Genomic DNA, 26,104 nt, shown 5'->3' with positions numbered 1-26,104 from the left:
TGCCTTTAGCTGTCCACCTCCTCCAGTTACTCAGTGTTGCCGCGTTGCTCTTCTGTGGGCCCACACTCCCTGGTTGCTTTAGCCATTTGCTCCATGTCTCTTTCACTCAAGTGTGCCAGTCTCTGCTACAAATGGACAAGGGAATTCACGGTTACTGCTGTCAAATGGCTACCCAACAAACATTTGCTTTTTGCTGAATGTGATAGGGATTATAACAGAAAGAAGTCACAACTGGTAAAAATATCAAGAATAAGCCTGGGGTCAGCATCTTTCCAGTATCCTTCAAATGACAGTACATAGCCAATAATTGACTCACGATATATAATTGTCGCCCCCCCGCCTCGAGGTTGTGTTCTTTTTCTGTGGTGATTTTCCTCAAAATCAGATATGTAGATCACCTAAATCAGAATCTGCCAAGAAACTTGGTATAACTTTTGTGGGGAGCAACTCGGACCTAGACTAAGTTACTTGAATTAAGACTTATTCTATGCATCTGCTCTCCCACAATATGGCGCTGGGAGAGGAGTGAACAGCTTCTACGCAGCTGCCTCCAGTTCGACCAATAACCTGCAGGAGCTGATCCTGCTCCTGATTGGAGTAGAGCAGTGTACTCGGCGTGTGGGTAGCAGAGTTGGGATTGGTGGAAGAGGACTATAAAGGAGGAGAGAGACAACATGCACCAGGAACATCTAAGGGAAACACCTGTGCAGCCCCCGAGAGAGCCGGCCGGCGGTGTGCCGCTCCCCTGCGGAAGTGGGGAAAGTGGCAGGGGGAACCGCCCTTCCACGGAGGTGGAAGGGACGGTAGCCAACCCGGGAAGAACCAGCAGCAAACCCGGGGAGGGCCGAGCAGACAAAAGAACAGCGCAGGGTCCTGTGTCGCTCCTCCACGAAGACGGGGAGCGACATAATGGTGCCGTGACTCGGATAGGAAGCCTAGGCAGGGTCTTGTGTCGTTCCTCCACGAAGACGGGGAGTGACAACTTTTACCCTTACATGCTATAAATAAATACATAAGTGGAAATACAGTAAAAAATAAATCCTGCCAAATTTATTTAAAGAATTATTTATTTGTTTGAAACTCAGACTTACACAGAGAGAGGAGAGGCAGAGAGAGACAGCGAGGTCTTCCATCTGATGGTTCACTCCCCAGTTGGCCGCAGTGGCCGGAGCTGCACTGTTCCTAAGGCAGGAGCAAGGAGCTTCTTCCAAGTCTCCCACGTGGGTACAGAGGCCCAAGGACTTGGGCCACCGTCCACTGCTTTCCCAGGCCATAGCAGAGAGCTGGATTGAAAGTGGAGCAGCCGGGTCTCGAGCTGGTACCCATATGGGATGCCGGTGCTTCAGGCCAGGGTGTTAACCCGCTGCACTACAGCGCCAGCTCCCAATCCTGCAAATTTTAAGAAAGGAATAAGACAAATGTACCTAATGCTGTATCAAGTTATTGACATCCTGAGAGTCTGTAGGACCAAATTGCTCAGTCTTGTAGACAAAGCTTTGTTGGAGCACAGTCATGTCCCTTGGTCTCCATGTTATCTATACGGATGCTTCTTTTTATAATAGTTCAATAGTTGCCATGAAGAGTGGTGGCCCATAAAGCATAAAATATTTGCCATTTGGACTTTTGCAGAAAAAACATGCAGCAGAATAACATAAATATTTCATATGAATTTAGATTTTCTAAATTGTGTATTATTTTTAAAAATGTGTATTTTCATCTACTTGGAAGGGAGGGAGGGAGAAAGGGAGAGGGAGAGGGAGAGGGAGAGGGAGAGGGAGAGGGAGAGACAATTCTATTTGCTGGTTTACTCCCCAAATGCCTGCAATAGTCAGGGTTGGGCCAGGTCGAAGCCAGGAACTCCATCTGGGTCTCCACATGGTGGCAGGGGCCCAAGCACTTGGGCCATCCTCTGTTGCTTGCAGGAGGCAGTAGTAGGAAGCTGATCTACATCAGAATAGCCAGGACTGGAGCCAGTACTCCAGTGTCTGATTGGGGCAGTCTAAGTGGTTGTTTAACCCGCCATACTATATACAACATAGATTGTATATTCTTAGAAGATAAGTAGACAAAAAGACTACAAAGACATCTTAAATTTTGTTCTATAAATTTCTGTTATTCACCATATCAGTGAAGTTGTTTTTAGTTTTACTTATTTATGAGAGAGAGAGAGAAAGGGGAGAGAGAGACTGCTACAGGGGAGGGTAGTATTAAAACTGAGAGCTGAGAACTCAATCTAGGTCTCCCATGTGGGTAGCAGGAAAGCAATGACAGCTATGATGAAGCTATTTTGAAAGTGTTCTGTGTGCGCAGACCGGGAGACCAGATAAGTCATTATGTTAATGTTGTTAGGAACCAAGATTATCAGAGTAAAAGAAAAAAGACATAAAATCAAAGAGGTGGAGCACAGCAATGCTAATTTCCCCTCTTCCTACTAAGAGGGTACTTTCTGCCTTTGTATCCTGGAAAGGCCTGAAGCAGCTCCAGTCCTTAACCCTGGCGACTCTTGCAGCCCAGGTGGTGATTTCTCAATACCGTTTCTTTTTGAAATGAACCAGAAGCTTGGAGGGATGACTGATTCCATGAACAAGATAAACCTGGGTTATCTCTGTAGGCCGGAAGTCAAAGAAGGTATCAGTAGCCAATATATGTTCATGTCTTAAGGACACTGAGCCAAGCTAAAGGACTTTATTACCAAAGATGAGAAAAATTTCTTTTTTTAAAAGATTTATTTATTTATTTGAAAGTCAGAGTTACAGAGAGAGAGGTCTTCCATCCGATGGTTCACTCTCCAGTTGGCTGCAACAGCCGGAGCCATGCTGATCTGAAGCGAGGAGCCAGGTGCCTCCTCCGGGTCTCCCACGTGGGTGCAGGGAGCCGAGGACCCAGGCCATCCTCCACTGCTTTCCCAGGCCACAGCAGAGAGCTGGATCGGAAGTGGAGCAGCTGGGACCAGAACTGGCGCCCATATGGGATGCCGGTGCTTCAGGCCAGGGCGTTAACCTGCTGAGCCACAGCGCTGGCCCCAAAGATGAGAAAATTTCAAGATCACAATTTTGACCATCAAAATACAAATAAAGCAAATTAATCCAAAAGCATTTTGGTCGCTAGTGGAGCTAGATAGGTTATCAATGCTAATAATTCAAGAAAAAGAAAAACATCTTGTCTGCCCATATGAACAGCATTGCAGATTATCTATCCCAGTTGATAAGGGAAAGTTGGTTTCATTGAAAACCTCCTGCTAAATGACCATTTGTAACCTGTAATGAAATAGTGCCAAAACCATTAGAAAACTTGCTGACGAGGAATTTCGTAAGAGAAAAGATTGGGTTGTCATGGTCTGAACCTGCTGATCGATTTATTGTCCACAACCGGGAACAAATGGATCTTCCGTGCCTCCTGATGTGATGCAGGGGTAAGTGCAGAGAAGCCGCCATGAACACTGTGGAACCTGGGTCCATTCCAGCCTGTAGATCTCACTCGGGGGTGCGAGCAGCGCAGAGGTCAGAGGAGTGAGCTCAGGACACTTTTGTTATAGGGATTTTGAGTTGGCTCTGGTCTCCCAGAGACCAAGAATGATGGGGCCGACAAACGAGAGTGAACAAAGACTCCTGCTAGCCAGGAGGGCACCCAAGGGATGGCCCTGATCAGGCCTGGATGAGATCAGTTTCCTATGTACTTCAGGGGTCTCTTATCCCCCAGACAAGTTTTGGGAGATGGTCATGGTCTCAGGTCAGTTGAGAGAGGTTATCTTGCTGAGCACTTGAGAAATGTTACACCCTACCAGGAAGCTCAGTTGCTTTCTTGACAAGGTCAATAACACCAAGAAAGGGGAGAAGGTATAAATTAAAGAATAAGAGACCTAAAAGATCTAACAATCTAAGAGAAACAGCAACCAAATGCCACACACCATTTTATTTAGGGCCTGACTTAGACAAAAGAAAGAAAGAAAGAAGAACCTACAAAAGTTATCCCCGAGATGATCAAGGAAACTTGAATATGGACTTGGAATTAGATGACAGCAGGGAAATAGCAGGTGGCATTTGTATTTAGATGATGTAAAAAAATCCTTATGCATTTGAGATGCACGTGGAAATATTTGTAGTAGAATGACAATATCAGAATTTTTTTGTAAACCTGCTGAAATATAGCCAAATATTGATCATTTTAAACTGACAGATGGGCATGTGAGGGTTCATTATATTATTTTCTTTATGTTAAAAATTATTTATTTGAAAGGCAGAATGACGGAGAGAGAAAGACAGAGAGAGACAGAGAAAGAGGTTTTCTATCGCTTCTCAAATGGCTACAACAGCTAGCGCTGGGCCAGGCCAAAACCTGAAGCCAGGAATTCCATCTAGGTCTCCCACATAGGCGGCAGGAGCCCAAGTACTTGGGCCATTATCTGCTGGAAGATTAGCAGGAAGCTGGGTCTGAAGTGGAGTAACAGGCATTGAAACCGGCACTGCTATGAAATGCCAGTGTTGTAGGCAGTGACTTAACACACAGTGTCCCTATACTGACCTCTCTTTATCTTTAGAAACTGTCGCTGTAAGAAGTTAAAAAATAACAGCTGCCCAGTCCTAGCACTCAAACTCCTAGGCATGACACCGGAGAAACTCTCACTCAAAACATGTACAAATGGGATTCAAACAGTTCATGGAACAATGCAATTAAAAGACAACACGTATTTTCTGCAAACTTTTTGAAGACCCCTTTATGTTGTGGTCCATTGCAGGCTTGTTTGTTACAGCATGATGTGATGTTGGACACAACATACTTGTCCATCGCTGGGGTAAGGCATAAGTAAAACGTGGTGAAACTGTACTCGGATGTGCTAAGCAGCTGTTACCAGTAGCAAATCATGTGTGATGCACTCACAGCCATCTGGCTTTGATGCTGGCTGATGCACTGTGCAGTTCAAAAGTCTTCATTGTGACTTACTTCCATTTCAAGAGCCGAAGGTTTTGCATCACACACCAGGGAGAGATGCAAACCCCGGTCCCCTTGACAGGTACAGTACAGACCTGACTTCAGGAGCAACAATGGTAAAGATGAGTCCAAGGTATCCAAAGGTCACCTTTCCTTCATTTTAATGCTAAGATCTCTCACTAGGAGGACGTTAAGCCTTATCACCATAGCATGCCACTCCTGTTGATGCCTCTTTCTGAACTGTGAGGAGCCCACCCCCACATGCCATGTCCAGAACGTACCCTCCCATATATTCGTTCCTCCCTGACTTTGAAGACACCCATTTTCCCTGCTTCTGTAGCCATGGCTTTGGGAAGTTTTCCCCATAGCCTCTTTATTTGCTGCAGCTCCTTATGCTGCCTTTCTTAGAACCTGCCAGGAAGCAGGCCCGCAAGGGTAGGTAGACAACAGCTAGAACACACAAATAAGAGTGTTGGAGGAAAAAAGGTAAGCAACAGAAAAGTCTATACCATGATTCAACTTGTACACATTTATTTTCATAATGTAAATGACATACTAAACATACTGTTTTTATTTGGAATACATAATTTATGCATAAATTCACAAAAAATACCACAGTACATATTTTCCAAAGCTGCTTTAACATTCTAGAATGTACATCCAGTGCATTAAAGTGATTACTTACAGTTGAGAGCAGAACTGAAACTGGTGAAGGGAGTCCGAGAAAATCACTAGATGAAACAGGAAAACAGCTTTGCCTGGAGTAATAATTTTAGTGTGCCAAAAATGAGAGCATGATCAGCTTTCCATGCCTGAAGACCAAAGACACAAAAATGTCCCACCCAGCACCTCCTGAATCTAAACGGAAAAAGAGAGGTTGGAAATTTCCGTACCCCACCCCCTAAAGTCTTCTCAAGTGACAAGTGACTAAACATCAAAGACTGGATGTCTTGTAAGGGAAACCACCTGGTTCCAGGTCACCAGAATAGGCTAAAAACAGCAGAACACACACTCCCCAAAGGACCTGCAAATTCTCCCCAAATGTCAAATTTCTGTTTGTGTGGAAATGTGAGTTAGTGAACACTGAATTAGCTCTGAGAAAGAGGAACTATAGAAATGCTAATGACTCCTGGGTGAGCTCAATCTCCCATTTACCACTTAGGGAATTTGCTTTCCAATCCATTTGTAAAGGAGGAAAGGAATCTATTGTTCTCCTCACCCCTGTTGATTATAATAAGAGTTAGGTACCCACAAAGATGAGAGGAAGGAAGATAATATCAATGTGGGTGAGAGTACAGAGGAAGACACAGCCTCGGGCACTATGGGTGGGAGTGAAAAATGTAGCGCTAGCAGAGCCTGCCTCAAATCCCCCCTTATAGGACTTAATTCTCCAGAAACACTGGGAAAGATAAATGTTCGAGAATAGTCATTTCAGCAGAGATCGTCATTGAAAGAAGGAAGGAAGCAACCCAAACAGCTTTCAGTGTGGGAATTACTGAACATGTTATGCTAATAAGGGACTGTTCCAAAGAATGAGAATCTATATATACTAATATAGAATCAGCCTTCTAAAGTGTAATATTTCCAAGAAATTTGCTGAGAGAAAACATATGAGAGAACAGTATATAAAATTAGACACCATCTTTGTTTTTTTTTAAAGAAGAAAATGAAAATAAAATACTGCAGCATGTGTAGAAAAACTCAACTGAATATGTATACTCTGAGTTATTAGCAGTGATTATCTCTAAGGCATGAGATGAGTGAATTTCTATTTTGTATATTGTATATTTATGAAATGGCTGTATTTCAATGGACCCTTTATTTATAATTAGAAAGACATCAATAGAGGTCCGCATGGTGGCATGCAGAAGGGTGGGCTGTTGCCTACAAGGCAGGCAACCTGTCAGGGCACCTGTTCCAGTCTCGGCTTCTCCACTTTTGATTCGGCTGTCTGTTAATCAGACTGGGAAAGCAGTGGAAGATGGCCCAAGTCCTTGGGCCCCTAACACACACATGGGAGATCCGGAAGAAGCTCCTGGGTCCTGGCTTCACCCTGGCCCAGACCCTGGGAGTGACCCTGGCCATTTTGGGAGTGAACTAGTGGATGGAAGATTAATCTCTTTCTCTCATTCTCTATCTCTGCCTTTTAAATAAGTAAGTAAATAAATAAATAAAACTTAAAAATAAAATAAGGATTGCCTCTCTACCTGTGATGGAGATAGAAATCTAAAAATTTTCATCTGGGGCCAGAACAGTGGTGTAGTGGGTTCTCTCTCTGCCTGCAGTGCCACCATTGCACATGGGTGCTGGTTGGAGCCCTAGCTGCTCCACTTCTGGATCCAGCTCTCTGCTGGTGGCCTGGGTAAGCAGCCGAGGATGGCTCAAGTGCTTGGGCTCCTGCACCCATGAGGGAGACAGGAAGAAGCTCCAGGCTCCTGGCTTTGACCTGGCCCAGACCCCACCATTTTGGGAGTGAACCACTGAATGGAAGGTCTCTCTCTTTCTCTATCTCTCCCTCTCTTACTATAACTCTTTCAAATAAATAAAATAAATCTTTAAAAAAGTTATCTCCTACATTACATAGTATAGAACTTAAAGCATAGTGCTGTGAAGACAACATGTCTTGATAGCTTAGATATTTTATGGTCATTGATGTTTGCAAATACGAAGTACCTATAGAATGAGCAAAATGGAGTTGTTTTCTCCATAATGGAACAAAAATGACGCCAGCAAGAAGTTCAAGTCAGACCAAGTGCTTATCCACAGTGGGATTCAGAGAATATACATAGCTCTGAAAATCAAAAGCAACTGGTTTTCAAAACAAGAAGATACATAATCAACCAAAAGGATTTTTTTTCAACATATTCTCCACTGAAGCGTAGGATGGTTTCTAGGACGGAGTGTGAAATTGCTCTTAAAGCAATCCCTCAGTCCTCCTGGGCCGGAAGAAGAATGAGTAAGCCAGGGGAGAAATCACAGTACAGTGATGGGGAAGGAGTCCTGGGAACTTCAACTGCCGTCACCTGGGAGCCTGTTAACAACACGGCTTGTGACTTGTGTTGGGTGCACTGCGCGTCTCCCAGGAAGGCTGCACCCAGCTAGCACTAGGAAGCGAAGAAAGGAGGACTCCAGCCTTTGCACTCAGGTTGTTGGGAAGGCAATAGATCTTGGTGAGATCTGCCCAGGGAACTTAGGAGAATGTCAGTGAAGAGCCGCACAGACTGCGGGATGTGGGCAGATCTTGGCTGCATCACCATCTAGCTTGTTAACTTTGAGCAAGGCAGTTGCCTTTTCTAGACCTCTGTTTCCTTACTTGAGGGTGAAACTAGCAATCATCCAATCCTAACTCAATCACTCATTAAATAAGGTGGTTATGAAGACTAAATAAAATAATGCTTACAAAGTGCGCAACACAACATCTGCCAGGTGGTTAGCACTTGTTTATAATGCAAATTATTATTACGTTGATGCAAGGCATATTTGGATGCCAGTAATCTTTAGATGGTGTATTGCCTATTTGTGTCCATGCAACAAATTATAATAAATAGTTATGGTTTCATACTGTTTGGTGGGTTAGGAATTTGGAAATAATCTATCTACACACTCTGTCCTGGGTTTCTCATGAGACATTACAATCAAGATGTCCACTAGGATTGTTGTCATTTGAAAGATTGACTAGGATTAGTAGCTCCATTTTATATTTTTTATTATTTTTTATTTTAGACAGAGTGGACAGTGAGAGAGAGAGAGAGACAGAGAGAAAGGTCTTCCTTTGCCGTTGGTTCACCCTCCAATGGCCGTCGCGGCCAGCGCGCTGCGGCCGGCGCACCGGGCTGATCCGATGGCAGGAGCCAGGAGTTTCTCATGGTTTCCCATGCGGGTGCAGGGCCCAAGCACTTGGGCCATCCTCCACTGCACTCCCTGGCCACAGCAGAGAGCTGGCCTGGAAGAGGGGCAGCCAGGACAGAATCCGGTGCCCTGACCGGGACTAGAACTTAGTGTGCCGGCGCCGCAAGGCGGAGGATTAGCCTATTGAGCTGTGGCGCCGGCCAGTAGCTCCATTTTCAAGATGGCTTACTCTGGGCTGGTGTTGTTCTACAGTGGGTTAAGCTGCTGCCTGCAGTGCTGGCCTACCATATGTGGGCACTGGCTTGGATCTTGGCTGCTCCACTTCCAATCCAGCTCACTGCTAATGAGAAAGCAGAGGAAGATGGCCCAAGTGCTTGGGCCCCTACACTCATGTGGGAGATCCAGATGAAGCTCCCAGCTTCAGTCTGAAATAGCTCTGGCTGTTGCAGCTACTTGGGAAGTGAACCATTGATCTCTCTCCCTGTAACTCTCCCCTCAAACCTCTCTCTATATAACTCTGCCTTTCAATGAAATAAAATTCATGAAGGGACTGGCACTGTGACATAGCGGGTAAAGCTGTTGCCTGCCGGTGCCAGCATCCCATATGGGTGCCAGTTTGAGTCTCGGCTGCTCCACTTCTGATCCAGCTCTCTGCTATGGCCTGGGAAAGCAGTGGAAGGTGGCCCAAGTCCTTGGGCCCCTGCAACTGCATGGGAGACCTGGAAGAAGCTCCTGGCTTCTGGCTTCGGATCGGTGCAGCTCTGGCTGCTACGGCCATTTGGAGAGTGAACTAGCAGATAGAAGACCTGTATCTCTGTAACTCTGCCTTTCAAATAAATAAATAAATCTTTAAAAAATTAATTAATACACACACACACACACACTAGATGGCTTACTCGCTGTGTGGCCATGTAGAGACGGCTCTTCTTAGAAAGAGGTCTTGCTGGCGCCACGGCTCACTAGGCTAATCCTCCACCTTGCGGCGCCGGCACACCAGGTTCTAGTCCCAGGTGGGGCGCCGGATTCTGTCCCGGTTGCCCCTCTTCCAGGCCAGCTCTCTGCTGTGACCCGGGAGTGCAGTGGAGGATGGCCCAAGTCCTTGGGCCCTGTACCCCCATGGGAGACCAGGATAAGTACCTGGCTCATGCCATCGGATCAGCACGGTGCGCCGGCCGCAGAACACCGGCCGCAGCGGCCATTGGAGGGTGAACCAATGGCAAAGGAAGACCTTTCTCTCTCTCACTGTCCACTCTGCCTGTGAAAAAAGAAAGAAAGAAAGAAAGAAAGAAAGAAAGAAAGAAAGAAAGAGAGAGAGAGAGAGAGAGAGAGAGGGAGGGAGGGAGGGAGGGAGGGAGGGAGGGAGGGAGGGAGGGAGGGAGGGAGGAAAGAAAGAAAGAGAAAGAAAAAGAAAGAAAGGAAGGAAGGAAGGAAGGAAGGAAGGAAGGAAGGAAGGAAGGAAGGAAGGAAGAAAGGAAGGTAGGTCTCACTTGGCACTGAGTGGACTACTTGCTGAGGCTTCCCAAGTGGCCTCACGACATGGCAGCTGACTTCCCCTTAAATAAAGGATCTAAGACAGAAAGACAGAAGCCTGCATACATTTTATAACTTACCCTTGGGAGTCATGTTCATCATCCTCACAGTGTCACTTGGTTATACAGATCAACACTCTGTAGGGTTCAAGGGGAGTACAAAGGGGTGTGAAGATCTAGAGGTAAAATCACGGGAGCCATCTTGGAGGCTGCCTTCCACACAACACAAGCTTTCCTTGAATCTGACGGAAACCTAATTCTTGCTCGACCAACATCTCACTTGAGTGTCGTGGGGCTCTTGCTATGTGCTGAGTGAAGTGCCAGGTGGAACAAAGCAAAACTAAATACATTGTGATACATATCTACAAGATACTTACAATCTAGGAGAGAAGATGGGCATATCTGCAGAAAACGGGCATAAGTGTGTGGAAGAGACACTTGTGAGTCAATGTTTTATTTCTTGGGTAGGCAACAAATCAGTATCACAACCTAAATGAATACATATTGAGTGTTAGCTGTGTTATAGGCAAAGTACTGAATGTTTACTTGTAGTAGCTTACTTAACCCACACAACTAAGAGTTGTTGAGAGGCAGAGAGAAAGACAGATGGACACACACACAGAGAACTCCCATCCTGCTGGTTACTCCTTAAATGCTGACAATGTCTGAGACTGGGATGGACTGAAGCCAGCAGCAGGGAACTCAATTCAGGTCACTCATGTGTGTGACAGGGACACAGTCACCTGCTGCCTCCCAGGGTCTGCATTGGCAGGGAGATGGAGTTGGGAGCAGGTTCTCTGACGTGGGACACGGGCGCTGTAGACACGAGGCTAACTACTTCCTCCTTCCCTCTGGTGCTGTCACACGGTTTTCACTCTGCGTATGTCTGTGTCCTGAGCTCCTTCTACAGAGATGCTAGGTCATGTGTCATTTCCTGGGTCATAGCACACAGTTCTCTGACCTCATCTGACCTTAATCACCACTGTAAAGGCCCTGACTCCAAATGTTGTCACCTGCTAAGGTATTGGGGGTTAGGACTTCAGCATACTAATATTTAGGGGACAGATTCGGCTCAGCAGGTCACTGTCGGGTGCTGGCGTGGCTGAATGAGGCCCAGTTTTCAGGGAAACCCAGGTGTGCAGCAGGGAAGATCAAAGACAAGTCGGAAGCCTCTGTCCCTCCACGTCTGTCCTGTGATACCTCCTACCGACCATGAATTTCACATCGTAATGCCTGCTGCTCCACTTCCAAGTCCCAAGTCTCACACACCTTCACAATTGCAGTGCTCACCTTGATAGTACAAGAGGCATTCTGGGAAATATAGTTCCAAACACAACTACACAGTGCTGCATCTCTTGGTGTTCAGCTACCTCTGAAGAATAAAGGATCTCTAAAATCACTTGTGTTTGTGTGAGGAGTTGGATGGGTTGGTAGGCACTCAGGTTGGTTCTGGTGGAAATCGAGGGTACAAAATGATTGCTTTCCCCCAAAGTTACCTTTAGCAAGGTGAAAAGTGCAGGCCTCACTTCTTGGGAGCTTCCAATCTTACCTTGAGAATAGCAAGGGAGAGGGGATTCCACCCTTTCGAGCCCACAGTTTACTGTAAAAAGCTATCTTTCCTACCCATTGGCAAATAAGATTACCAGTCAGGCCTTTTCATGGGTTTCCTCCTTGCCTTGTAAATGAAGGTCAAGCTGATTGTCAATTTTTTAATCTTACCCAAAGTGGTGATTAAAAACCTCAGCACCACCAGCCCCTTTGGGTTTTGCCTGTCTTGAGCCCCCTCCTGGCCACTCCGCCAGGAAGTCTCTGACTTAAATAAATCTTGCTTTTCTCTTTGCCTTGTCTGCTTGGAAATTCTTCTTCCATGTGAGACAAAGAACCCAGGGAATCTTTTCTCTGCACCATTTCACCCTTAATATTTTGACATGCTCTATATGAGGTGTTTCAGAAAGTTCATGGAAGAATGGAATTAAAATATAAGTTTATTTTGGTGCAGAAATGCTTTGTTCTTTTACAGCATCCATTTTCATGAACATATTGAAGACTTCTCATCTGCACGGATTTTGATTATTTCACATCAAAATAAATTTGTCTTTTAATTTCATTTTCCATAAAGCTTTTGTAGTACCCTTCTATTTGGATTTCCATGGGTCATTATCTTATTTTTTTTAAAGGTTTTACTTATGTATTTGGAGGAAGAGTTGAGACAGAGAGAGGAAGAGCCAGAGGGAAAGGTCTCCCATCCATTGGATCACTCCCCAAATGGCCGCAATGGGAAGAGCTAGGCCAATCTGAAGCGAGGTGCCAGGAGCTTCCCCCAAAAGAGGAGCAGATGAGACACAAACCTGCACCCATATGGGACGCTGGCACCACAGGCAGAGGCTTAGTGTACCGGGCCACAGTGCCGGCCCCCATTGGTCTGTATCTTAAATACTCTGGCAAACCATTGGAACCACAAGTAAATCCTTTGCAACCAGAACTAAAAGAATGGTCAATTCCTGATTTCATATGATAAGAAAAATAACTTATGAAATGCTTGCTATGTGGTAGGCATGGTGGAAGGTCTTTTAGTGCATTATGCTGTTTAATCTAACAGCTATCCTAAGCAGTGCTATCAGCACACCTGGTTTGCATATCCAGAGGGGTAAAGTCTTTTTCTTACTATCACGTAGTGAGTAATAATAGAAGCAATGGCTGACTTTTACTGACTATTTGCTAAGTGCCTGATGCTGATTTACAGACATCCATTCTTATGGTTGTAATACTTGATTCAGAAGCTACTGTTAGTCTTGCTGTACTATGGAGGAAGTTGAAACAGACCACGTCAGTTCTGGATCCAAGGTCACGCAGCAACTTGCTGGTAAGGCCGCGTGTGGCAGAGATACTGGTGCTGATTCAACACACCATCTGCTCTCTGCAGTCAGCCAGGGTCCTTTGCAGGTAGCGCGACCGCATGACAACCTGTGAGCAATTGGCTGTGGGCAGAAGTATTTTTACCACTACGGGGCTGAAGCGTGGAAGAGGGTGTGTGAAGTTTCTCCATTTCTTCTCTTCCTGCCATGCCTAGGAACCCTCTACCAGTGCCTGGTGGGGCCCCTTCAGCTTCAGGACCCCCGAATAATTGTGTGGCATCCAGCTGCCTAGCCTGACGACAGTGTTGGATGTGCAGCATCGGGGAGGAAATGAGCCTTGCTCGTGTTGAAGGGAAGGGGCCTCATTTGCTCCGTAGTGTCTGTCTTGCCTATTTAGACAGACAAAGCCCTTGCCACCCCGACTCTGGGATTTCTTTCTACAGCTAAGCTGTGCTGCACCCCCCCCCCCCCCCCCAAGGAATAAAGACCTCCGTGTAAAGTAACGTTTGTGATTGTCTTTCAAATCAAGATGCCTCAATGTGTCCCATCTGACCTGAAGTACTGGAATCACCAACATCAGCTACATTAATTGTAGGCACAATTCCAAGCAATATTTGTTTTTTATTTTATTTATTTGAGAGGTAGAGTTACAGACAATGAGAGGGAGAGACAGAGAGAAAGGTCTTCCTTTGCCGTTGGTTCACCCTCCAATGGCTGCTGCGGCCGGCGCACTGCGCTGATCCGAAGGCAGGAGCCATGTGCTTCTCCTGGTCTCCCATGGGGTGCAGGGCCCAAGCACTTGGGCCATCCTCCACTGCACTCCCTGGCCACAGCAGAGAGCTGGCCTGGAAGAGGGGCAACCGGGACAGAATCCAGCGCCCCGACCGGGACTAGAACCCGGTGTGCCGGCGCCGCTAGGCGGAGGAGTAGCCTGTTGAGCCGCGGTGCTGGCTCAATTCTGCCTTTAATCACATTTTCAACTTAATGCTAAGTTGACATCCCAATTAGCACTGTGATCAGAGTTCCCTTCCCTGTCTTCTCTGTTTCTCCTTAGAGAGCCGGGAACGGCAGAGAGGGTGTGGCCACAGGTTCTCAGCAGGTCAGGGGGGATCCAGTGAAACCACTTGTCGGCACAGCAGATGGAGAATCGAGCTCTCTGCTTCAGAACCTGATCGCCCTCTCGTTGTCTAGGAGAACGCACAGTCACTCTTGCGCAGGTGGATCCAACCTTTTCCTTAGGCGTTGTGTTTCAGGACCCAGGGCGCTAGGCTCTCGCTGCTCCTGGGAGACACGGAGCACACGCACTCTCAGGAGTGATTCGGTGGCAGCTGAGGTGAGCCATGCTGCACGATGAAGGCCTTTTCTCTCGTGGTTCCTCTGTCTGGAATCCCGCAGCCTGTTTCCTCATTGGCTAAACCGCCTGGCTGTGCCAAGGCTCGTTTTGTGCTTGTCTCCTCCAGGAAGCCTTCCCTCATGCACCAAAAATGGCTTCAGTTGGTCCCCTCGGCCTCATATACTTTTCTCAATACCAGTCTTCCCTAGTGATTGGGGCCTCTTGCCTAGATTCTACGCTTTTGAAAACTTCTTTCTGACCCTTTGTGGACTACATTGTTCCAGCAGGGTGGAGAACCCCAGCCACGCTTCTAGATCATTCTCTGTGCAGCAAGGACCCTGCTATTCCCAGCCTAAATTGCCTCGGGCTTGCAAAATTTGCTCTTAGATTCCGTTTACATATAGGGATGACTTAGCTGGTGTGTTGGCAAAGGCACAGCGGCTTCGGATGGGGATGCCAGTGGGTCAGATTTGGCAGTGTTGGTGGAATGTGCGCATGAGAACCCTTAAAGCACGAGGTGGAGCCCTGGGTAGGAAGAGATGGAAGGAGGGGTCTACAGTCCCCACAGTGCTCGGGGCGTGCCTGGCTGTCCGGGCACTCGCTCTACTGTTACTGCTCTGATTCTCGGGCCGTTAGACTGTGAATGAATGAGGGGCGGTGTTCTTCCTGATTCCTTGTTGAGTAAACTACAAGGTGCCTGGTTCGTTGCTGCAGTGTAGAGCGGCACCTGGAATGGGCCGCTCCACAGCTCTCCTGTCTTCCCATCTGGAGAAGTGTCTCGGCAAGGGTTGAAAGTTCACCCCGATTCTTTCCCTCTGTGTGCCATCTGCAGAATCCGGTTGCCTGGAGGTTGCCTGGGTTTCAAAGGAGCAAGAAACCCTTCCTGGCAGGGTTTCCTTCCACCACCTGACCCACTTCTCAAGGGTGAAGCGCCCCTTAGAGAGTTGGTGGAGTGAATGACCTTGCAAATCTGTGAAGAGGCTGCACCAGATAAAGAAGCCTTGAGCCGTGAACGCTCAGCCGTGAGCTGGAGAGGTGGATGTGCTGAGACTTGCCCAGGCCGGCGGGGAGTATCCATTCCACCACGGCAGAATTTCTGACTTGTTTGCTCAGGGCTGTGGCAGTCAGGAATCTTCAACATCTGATTTTTTAAAGTTCATTCCCTGAACACCTAGTATATTAAATATTATATATTATATACAATATATTATATTAAATATTACATGTATTGTCAGGAATATTAGAGCCACCCAGAGTTGAACACACTGGAAATACGTACACCACGGAGATCAACAAACACTGCAGACCAGGGCTTGCTTTTGTGTCTCTTCTCTGGCGAGCTGACACACTGGCCCCCACTCCCTATCCTGAAGGAAGCCACATTCTGCCCAGGAGTGGGACACAGAACAGACATCTCTTTTCTCCACATCTTTACTTTTAAACCAGAAGAGTCTGTTTGCTTTGTGTAACACATTGGAAAAGAGCAGGATGTAGGAATAATGAACAGTATCAGCTAACCCTACATCCCTCCCTACAGAAGTAACTTTGGAGGGTAGCGTTGCAGAATTTTCCTACAGCTATGCAAACACATAAAAACAAATATCTATTTTTAGATACATGGAATGAAGCTATAAAATACACATATTTCTGAACTTTATTTTCCCTCTAAAAATATATTGTAGACATTTGTCCAAGCTAGATCATGCAGATCCATACCAACCATTCATTTTGTCCAGGATCTTGTCTCTGATGCAAAAAAATAATTTCAGGGACAAGATGTAGGTAAGAATAAGATTTATTTTCATGCAAAGCAAAAGCACACACTTGAGAAGTAGTGCTGACATGCTCAAAAGTGACCTGTGCCCAGCGCGGCTCAGGGCCATCCCTTTAGTTACTCTGGAGGCATAGTGAGTAGTATGTGGGGTAGAGTTTGGTTCAGTATTTATAGGGGCCAGATGAGGGGTGGGGTTGGAGCACCACCCTTTCTGTTGTCCTTTTATGGGAGTCTCAGAAATGTCTTAGTGTCAAGTGTGTGTCCATGGTAATTTTTTTTGTTTTAATTTTGACAGGCAGAGTTAGACAGTGAGAGAGAGAGAGACCAAGAGAAAGGTCTTCCTTTTCTGTTGGTTCACCCCCCCCCCCAATGGCTTTTACGGCCAACGCGCTGAGCTGATCCGAAGCCAGGAGCCAGGTGCTTCTCCTGGTCTCCCATGCAGGCGCAGGGCCTGAGCACTTGGGCCATTCTCCACTGCACTCCTGGGCCACAGCAGAGAGCTGGACTGGAAGAGGAGCAACCGGGACAGAACCGACACCCCAACCGGGACTAGTACCTTGAGTGCTGGCGCCACAGGAGGAAGATTAGCCTAGTGAGCCGCGGCGCCGGCCTCCATGGTAATTTTATCATAATGATACTACAATTAGCCATAGGTCATCACAGGGATGCCATCAGCAACCATTTGGTTATTTTTGGTTTGGGGTGGGATTTTTGCAGAAACTGGTTTTTCTCAGTACAACGAGTGGGGGATTAGTGGAGCAGGCAGGGAGGCAGGGGACGGTCTGGAGACTTCAGCTCCTCCTTGCTTAGGGTATCTATTCTTCCTCAGAGTTTCATCCCTTGATCTTTACGGGAGGCCAAGGGAGGAAAGTCCATTTTCTGTAACTCCCTGCTGTGTGAGGGCATTGTCCCTCCCTAGCCAGGGAACAAAACTGTCTTGTTGGTGGTCTAGAGGTCCCATCAGTGGAACCAGAGGTTCACCACAAGGCATTGGTAATGGCTGGAATCCCTGCACGAACACCATTTTCCCACGCTATTATTGGATTCTGGAAGAGACAAATTTGACCCTTAGGATGAGCATACATGGGCCAACCAGGAACAAGAGTGAGCACCATGTCAGAGAAGGGAGACGACTTTCTGTTGCTTCCCAGGTGGTGGGAGCTGAGAGACTTCTCTTACCAAAATCTTGGAGCCACTTGGCTTGGTCACAAATCCTTTTGAGATCTTCTTCCATGAACTTACTGTTGTTAAGGTGAGGACAGCAAGTTTTTTAATCCCTGCACATACTCTGCCCTGCTTGGCCTGCAGGTAATCTAGGGCTAGTCAGTTGTCCATGACCACTTTAAATAGGGAATCTACAGAATCTTGTAGTTGCTCCAGGGCCAGGCCAACCATCCGGGCTAAGGTGCCCAAGGTAACAGACAGATTTCTTAAAGCTACTTCATGATATGGAGTAAGAGTTTCTCATTTTCCTATTCTAGTAGAAATGTTTACCAGGGAGTTTTCCTGCCAATAGTACTTTCTAAAGGAAGATAGGAGAAGAAGTAGAAAAACAATGTCACTGGGAGATGCAACAGCCTTAATATCCCTCTCTTTAGGGAGAACTTTTTGGAAAAAGAAAATAATTTACTTACCTTTTAGCCTTTTGAAGACAAACCTGAGGCCCTCAATTGGCTCACAAGAGTAGGCCGAATACTTTCCTAGTGTGACGGTGAAGACTCGAGGGGCAGATGTTAATTTAAAAAAAATGTTTCAAGAAAGTTTTTTTTTTTTTTTTTGACAGGCAGAATTAGACAGTGAGAGAGAGAGACAGAGAGAAAGGTCTTCCTTCCGTTGGTTCATCACCCAAATGGCTGCTACGGCCAGTGTGCTGCACTGATCCGAAGCCAGGAGCCAGGTGCTTCCTCCTGGTCTCCCATGCAGGTGCAGGGCCCAAGCACCTGGGCCATCCTCCACTGTACTCCCGGGCCACAGCAGAGAGCTGGACTGGAAGAGGAGCAACATGGACAGAATCCGGCGCCCCAATTGGGGCTTGAAACTGGGATGCCGACGCCGCAAGCAGAGGATTAGCCTAGTGAGCTGCGGCGCCGGCTCCAGAAAGTTTTTGATCTCTTTTGATTTCTCCTATGACCCACTGTTCATTCAGGAGCATGTTGTTCAGTCTCCATGTCTTTGCATATGCTCTAGGGATTCCTGAGTTGCTAATTTCCAGCTTCATTCCATTGTGAAGAAGATACATGGTGTGATTTCCATTCTATTTTTTTTTTTTATTTGAAAGGCAGACTGACATACACACATACACACACACACACACACACTCCTGCAGAATGAGGAGAAAAAGAAAGGAAGAAGAGAGAGATTTTCCATCCACTAGTGGTTCACTCCCCAAGTGCCCACAACAGCCAGGACTGGTCCAGCCTGAAGCCAAGAGCCAGAAACTGCATCTGGGTTTCCCATGTGGGTGGCAGGGCTCTAAGCACATGAGCCATTATCCACTGCTTCCCAGGATATGTCTATAGGAAGTTGGATTGGCGGGAAAGCCATGGAACTTGAACCAAAACTCAAATATGTATGCAGATCTCCTAAGTGGCAGCTTAATTTGCTGTGTCACTATGCTTGCCCAGGTTTAGTTTTTGACAGATGCACTCAGCTATAAATTCCGTGTAATTTAACTGCAGTAGGAGTGCTAAGTAGCACCTGTTGGAGTCCTTTCCATTAGGCTACAATTGTTTAGAGGAATATCCTTCTTCCCAAGCTTTTAATAAAGCCAGATCTACTGGTCTTCAACAGCCATGGAGGTGGTAGGAGATTCTCAGAATGGTGATTATCTACTGAATTTCTTTGCAGGCCAAAGAGAGGCCACTGTTACTCTGGAGGGACCTTGGGAGCCTTCAAATAGGGTCATTTCTTTTAGTAGGACTTCAGATAATTTTTGTGCCTTTTCTGTTCTATCAGTGAAAGTATCAATGAAGACTAATAATTACTTGTGTCTAATGTGATCTAATGTCCACGATGCATTGGGTCTTTAGTGAAATCCCATTCTATCTCAGGCATGGTATGATAAGGACTTCCAGCTGTTTCGATGGGCTGGGTGTTAGAGCTTTTAGCGCCATTTCTTGAATGTCCTGGGTGGCAGCTGCCTTTGCTGCCCTATCTGCCAGTACGTTTTCTCTGAGGACATGGGTATCCCCCTTCTTGTGGTCCCTGCAATGAGTAAAAGTCACGGTCAGAGGCTCCAAGATTACCTGGAGGTGAGGCAGAATCTCTTAGAAATGTCTAACGGAGATTTTTTGCAGTCAGTAGGTCTCTCTTTCACCAAATTGCTGCATGCATGTGTGTGTGGCGTGAGGAAAGTGTATCTGGAATCTGTATAAGTATTGACTCTCTGGCTTTTCCTTCATTTTAAAGTTCTAGTAAAGGGCCGGCGCCGCAGCTCACTAGGCTAATCCTCCGCCTTGCGGCGCCGTCACACCGGGTTCTAGTCCCAGTTGGGGCACCGGATTCTGTCCCAGGTGCCCCTCTTCCAGGCCAGCTCTCTGCTGTGGCCAGGGAGTGCAGTGGAGGATGGCCCAAGTGCTTGGGCCCTGCACCCCATGGGAGACCAGGAGAAGCACCTGGCTCCTGGCTTTGGATCAGCACGGTGCGCTGGCCTCGGTGGCCATTGGAGGGCAACGGTAAAGGAAGACCTTTCTCTCTCTCTCTCTCACTGTCCACTCTGCCTGTCAAAAAAAAAAAAAAAGTTCCAGTAAAAGTTATAAGCTTGGCCTTTTCAGTTGAGGTGTTGGGTGGTAATACCTGGTCCTGCTCAGCTTGATTGAGATTTATTATGACTTATCTTGTCTCTCTAATCTTCTCCTCCATGAAGCTACTGCCATCAGGGAACCATTCGACATCTGGGTTTTCCAGAGGTTCATCTTGCAGATCAAGTCCACTGGAGTAGAACTGCTCTGTTGTCTCCATTAATACGCAAGATTGAGCTAGCTTTTCAGTCTTTTCAGATGGCACAAGAATAGCTCGATTGAGGACTTGACATTCTTCGAGAGTCACTTCTAATCAATCTAAAAGGAGAATGTGGTGGTGTTTCGTAAGGTGTCTTTCTGTTAGCCATGGTGTCTTGCATTTCTCGAACTCCTGGAACTTGGTGTGGAGTTTGGACTTCGAGTGGCTGGTGGTTTCCTCTATGGGAAGTGCAGGTGCAGCAGCTGCCCTCAAGCATCTGTGACGTGCTGCTGCCACTGAGTCTCACTGTTTGAAAAAGTGGGCTACTGGTAGTTGAAATGGACCCAATTTTGAAGTAAGAACACATGGGGTTACTTCTCATCTTTCAGCTACAGACCAGACGAAGGACTTGTGTAAATGAGGAATCTGCAGCACAGCAGACCCTTAATCTTTTGAAAGGTATTGTGTTGTTTTTCTGCCCATTCAAGGGGGTCAGCATCAGAACCCGTTAAAGCTTCATATAGGGGGTCTTGCCCTAAGGATGCTGAGCTTCCTGGACCAGCATGTGGGGTAGGAGGCCCGCCTGTGAATGGTTCTGGCTGGGTTACCCTTTGGTAGAGAGGGGCAGATGGGATTGTAGGTAGAGGTGGTGAACTAGTAGGAGGTGAAAGAATATAGAGCTTGTGGGAGAAGGGGAGGACTCTTGTTCCCTGGGGATGGTTCTGGTGATGGAGAAAACTGAGCTGGAGGTGGTCAAGCCCTAGGTGGTGGAGAGCCACGTGACAATAGATCATCTGCCATGTTTATCTGCTGCTTTTTTGAGTCTCATGTCTCTAGATGGGTAGGGGTGTAGTAGAGCCTAGATCCCTCTAAAGGTATGATTTTGAAAGAGTGCCATGAAGGCCTAGACATTTCTGCCATTTTCTTTGTCTCTCATAAAAGTGGTCAGGTAGAGAACAGTATTAAAATTGAGGGTCCCATTTGACAACCAGGTCTCCCCATCTTCTAACTTGTATTGTGGCCAGACAGAGTTGCAAAAGGAAAACAACCCATTCATGTTGACACATCTAGTTTAAAACTTCCCCAGTTTTTAAGGAGGCAACCCAGGAATGAGTCCATGGGTATCAACAGAGAGTTACTCATGGTTGAAAAAAAACCTCTTCATGATCTAGGGAGAGAAAAAGAACAATAGGGAAAGGAGTGGATCATGGCTCCAGGAGAGCCCTTTCAGTGGGCTAGCTTGGATCTGGTGTTTCCGCAGGTTGACCATGTCCTGCAGTAGCCAGGGTGGCCCAGGGTGGCCATTTTGGGGACTTATTCAAACCTGGCAGCCTAGATGGTGCCCTTGTAGGCTGTGGCCTCTTCCTTTTATGTGTACAAGGCTCCTCGTCTTTCCATGAAGGTGAGGTATTTGGAATTGCACCTGAAGATCTTAGGTCTCATTCATAGCATTTTAGCAAGGTGGTAGTGTGCTTGATACTAGCAGTTAATATGACTGTTAAAATAATCCTCAAAGTTATCACTTAAGGGGGAGGCAGGAGGTTCTTCTTTTCAACAATATAGAGAAACTTTTGACTGGAGAGAATTTTTTAAAGCACCCATCAGTTGTGTCCCAGAACCACATCCAGACTTCTTATTCTGAGTGTTGCTGTGGATGTGGGAGATGACAACACAGTAACGCGTGCAGAAGGAAGCAGCATCACAAAGGAGATGGAGGGATGCTTGGTCCTGTAGGTGCAGAATCAGGAATGTGAGAGTGGGCAGAACTACAGGGTTTTACACAGAGGCAGCAGGGTTCTTAGGGGATTAGAAGATGGCGGACTTTATTTGCCATAAGCAGGCAGAAGCTAACTAATGGGTACCAAAAATCTCAGTGATGAGGATGACCAACTATGCAAATATGCAACGAGGCACTCTTCCCAAGGAAGCAAAAAGCCTGGCGCTTCAGAAGCCGGAGGTGAAAGCGAGGTCAGTCCATTCTGAATGTCCATGGCTAAATGGTGATAGAATCAAGAATACCCTCTGCTTGCAGTATGGCTTGGGAGTAAGTACCAGCTGCTCTTACATTCTTCATGAAGGACCCAATGTATTCTTTTTTTTTTTTTTTTTTAACAGGCAGAGTGGACAGTGAGAGAGAGAGAGAGAGAGAGAGAGAGAGAAAGGCCTTCCTTTGCCGTTGGTTCACCCACCAATGGCTGCCACAGCCGGTGCGCTGCGGTCAGCGCACTGTGCTGATCTGAAGGCAGGAGCCAGGTGCTTATCCTGGTCTCCCATGGGGTGCAGGGCCCAAGCACTTGGGCCATCCTCCACTGCATTCCCTGGCCACAGCAGAGAGCTGGCCTGGAAGAGGGGCACCTGGGACAGAATCCGGCGCCCCAACTGGGACTAGAACCCGGCGTTCCGGCACCGCTAGGCAGAGGATTAGCCTATTGAGCCGCGGCGCCGGCCCCAATGTATTCTTTCTGTGTGGTGTCAGCTCTTGGCTTCCCACCTGCAACAGTCTCTGGAGGAGTGGACATGGCTGGGTGAAGACGGGTTAGTCTGTAGTGGCTCAGAGCAAAGTGAAGAAGGAGAGAAATGTAGAACAAAACCAAGACTCTCAGTTGCCAGGGAGGTGAGAGTTGGGGAAAGACTCATTGACCAGTTTCTGGGTGGGTTTGATCTCCCTGCTTGCCGACTCAGCATAGATGTTGTGGGATGACTGGGTTCAGGTTCTTTTCGCTGACCCCAGAAGGACTTGAGGATAAAACGTAGGTAAGGGTTGGCAGAAGAATAAGATTCATTTGCATGCAAAGCAAAATAAACACTCAGATGGGGATTTAGGCATGTTCAAGCGTGAGCTGCACCCCGTGAGGTTCAGGAACACCCTTTTACTCGATCTGGAAGCATAATGGAGCCCACAGAAGCATCCACGAGCCTTGCAAAAATTGGCACTAATGCTCTCCACTTCCAGCAAGCGTGAGAGCACTTAATTTTCAGAATTCTCACCAGTAATAAAAATTACCAGTACTTTTAAGTTTTGAAAATTTGCTGAAACTTATGTTGTCGTTTTTCCATATTCACTACGGAGGCTGACTATCTTATCTTCCATTTGTATTTCTTCTTTTGTGAATTACTGATTAATCTTCTTTGCCAATTTCTCTATTGAATTATTCATTTAAAAATCAATTTATAGGAACTATTTAAATAAAATGTATTTTGGTCATTAGTCTGGAATATGCAAGGCAAACATTAGCTTCAACTCTGTTTGTCTTTTAACTTTGTATTATGTTTACCCATACAGAAGTTCTATAAAACCAAGCTGTTCAGGGGATGGTTTTGTTATTTTTATAAAGGCTAACCATAAAGTATGAAAACATCATCTCATACTTCCTTAATACTTCTTGTTTCTCCTCTACTTTTAGGTTTATTTGTTTTTAGCTATGCATAATTCATTTTTGTGTATGATGTGAGATAAGGATGAAAAAGATATATGTAAGAGACTGCTTCTTGTAATATTGTTTGTAGCAGTAAATTTGGAAATCTCTTAAATGCCCATGGGGGAAATTAAGTATATTGTGATAAATCTACAATATTGGGCATCACATTACTAATAAAAATTATTGGATCAATGCCTATGGAAATGGAAGCAGTTTTTTTTTAAAAAAAAGATTTATTTTATTTATTTGAAAGATAGAGTTACAGAGCAAGGTTCAGGCAGAGAGAGAGAAAGGTCTTCCATCCTCTGGTTCACTCCCCAAATGGCCACAATGGCGGAACTGGGCCAATCTAAAACAGGAGCCAGGAGCTTCTTCTGGGTCTCCCATGTAGGTGTGGGGCCCAAGCACTTGGGCCATCTTCCACTGCTTTCCCAGGCCACAGCAGAGAGCTGGATTGGAAGAGGAGTGGCTAGGACATGATCTGGTGCCAATATGGGATGTCGGCACTGCAAGTGGAGACTTAGCTCACTACGCTACAGTACTGGCCTCTGTAAAAATTTTTTAAAAAAGAAAAAAATAGCCCTGCACATATATTTACATATGTTATGCACCCTCTGCTGGTCTCTGGTCCTCTGTTGGTTTAATCCTGGTATTTCCCTTTCTCAGTGGATTCCCATTCAGGTTTTCAATAAAACTCCAAGCTGGCTTCATTTCAAGTGTCTAAAAGGCCCATGACCCCTCCTACCTTAGGGTTTCCTTTTATTTTGTAAACGTGGGCTCCCACAGCAGGTTGTTGCTTTCTGGCCTTTCGGACAGAGTCAGGCACTGTTCTGTATCTACTCCTCCTCATCCCAGACTCCGGGGGTCGTGTGTCAGATTCTCAAAAAAACCTTCCCTGCTTATTAAGGGAGTGGTGGCGGGTGGATTGATGAGCTCGTGTAGCTGAACAATTGTTCATCTGTGACTGAGGATGAGAGACTATAGGAGGAATCAAGAGAGGAAGAAAGACCATGTTATAACAGAAAATAATTCACTGCATACAGTGCAGATCAAACTATTGATTCCAGTACTCCCTTATAGTAGGAGTATAAGCCAAATATACATCACCACCTGCTGTCGTCCCCTGATGGAGAAGGTATTTTCCCTGCCCATATAATTTACTGTGGCCAATGGGATGCTAGTAGACATAAATCAAATAGAAGCTTGCAATATTCCAGTGTGGCCAGGCTTGCTCTGTTGCACTTCTGCCATTGCCCAGGAAAGAACATTTCTGGAGTAGCTTTCTAATCCCGGAGAGTGAGTCAGGTGAAATAGAGTGCGTTGAAGCCCTAGCTTAAAGACCAGCCTAGCTGAGATCAATCTATGAACCACAGTTCATCCAGTACACGTGAATGAGAAAGCAATGTGTTGTCTTACTCTGTTTTCTGTGGCAATAACAAAATATCCGAATCCAGGTACTTCATAAAGGGGATAAGCTTAATTAGCTCATAGTTCTGGAAGCCGAAAGTGCGAGATAGGGGGACCCCAGCTGTTTGGCCTCTTGTGAGTGCCCCCTTGCCTGTGTTACAACTCAGTGGACAGTATTGCAATGGGAATGCATGTGAGAGGGCGTGATCTCATGCAGTCCGGAAGCCAGAGCAGTGCAGGGATCAGACTCCCTCTTCTTACAAGTCATTCTCTCAGGAACTGACTCACCTCAAAATGCAACATTGAGGACCAAGCTTTTCACATGTGAACCTCTGGAAGACATAGACAAAGCACAGCGTGTGTGTTTTGAGTCACATTTTAATGAAGATTATTGATCCTTCATTCTTTAGACACGAACTCCTAAGTTTACTAGGGCAATAATGAACTCAACTAAAAGGATGCATTCCTTTTAAGTTTTCCTTTAAAGTTTTTAATCGCTAGATGTGTTTGTGTAAGTGTTCTGGGCAACGAGGTGGAGTACTGAGTCAACCATCTTGGGAGTCTGAATCAACGGAACTGAGGAACTGACTCAGCTGAAAGATACAGTGCTTTGCTCTTCCCTTCTTCCTTCTTCCGTCCTCTGGCCTACACATGTGAGAGCTGGAGGTCTGCTGGCCATTCACAGATGAAGAGGCTCCTTTGCCATGGAAGCCGAGTTCTAGGATGGTGGAGGAGAAAGACGAGAGAGCCTGTCCCTGATGAATGTGGAAGAACCAAAGCATTCTCATTGCCTGCCTCTAGAAGTCTCCGCTTTTAGAGAGAAAGACGTTTCTAGTCCTAACTGATACGGGAATAGAAAGCTGAGTGGGAATGTAGAATGTAACTATGCTCTTACTATAAATATGTATATATACTTAAATGTAAAGATTTATTTCTTTTTAAAATATTTGCATGTATTTTCTGCTAAGTACTACTCTCTTTTTTAAAAAAAATATCTATTTGAAAAGCAGAGTTAGAGAGAGAGAGAGAGAGAGAAAGTGAGAGAGAGAAAGAGAGAGAGATTTACTATC

The 26,104-nt window shown here is 46.2% G+C and overlaps 2 long non-coding RNA genes across 2 annotated transcripts in view; one reads left to right on the top strand and one right to left on the bottom strand.

Annotated features, from left to right (window-relative positions):
* LOC138849406 (uncharacterized) overlaps nt 1-26,104 on the top strand; it is a 294,363-nt gene that overhangs the window by 254,239 nt on the left and 14,020 nt on the right. The window lies entirely within an intron of this gene.
* LOC138849509 (uncharacterized) lies at nt 2,708-5,805 on the bottom strand. The gene is made up of 2 exons (XR_011388401.1): nt 5,615-5,805; nt 2,708-3,016 (listed from the first exon to the last, which is right to left on the bottom strand). It is a non-coding gene; the product is annotated as an uncharacterized lncRNA (long non-coding RNA).

This window comes from Oryctolagus cuniculus, chromosome 4 (genome assembly GCF_964237555.1).
Source record: "Oryctolagus cuniculus chromosome 4, mOryCun1.1, whole genome shotgun sequence".
Taxonomy (NCBI): Eukaryota; Metazoa; Chordata; class Mammalia; order Lagomorpha; family Leporidae; genus Oryctolagus; species Oryctolagus cuniculus.
The sequence above is the reverse complement of the archived record's forward strand: the minus strand, read 5'-3'. Positions and strand labels throughout refer to the sequence as shown.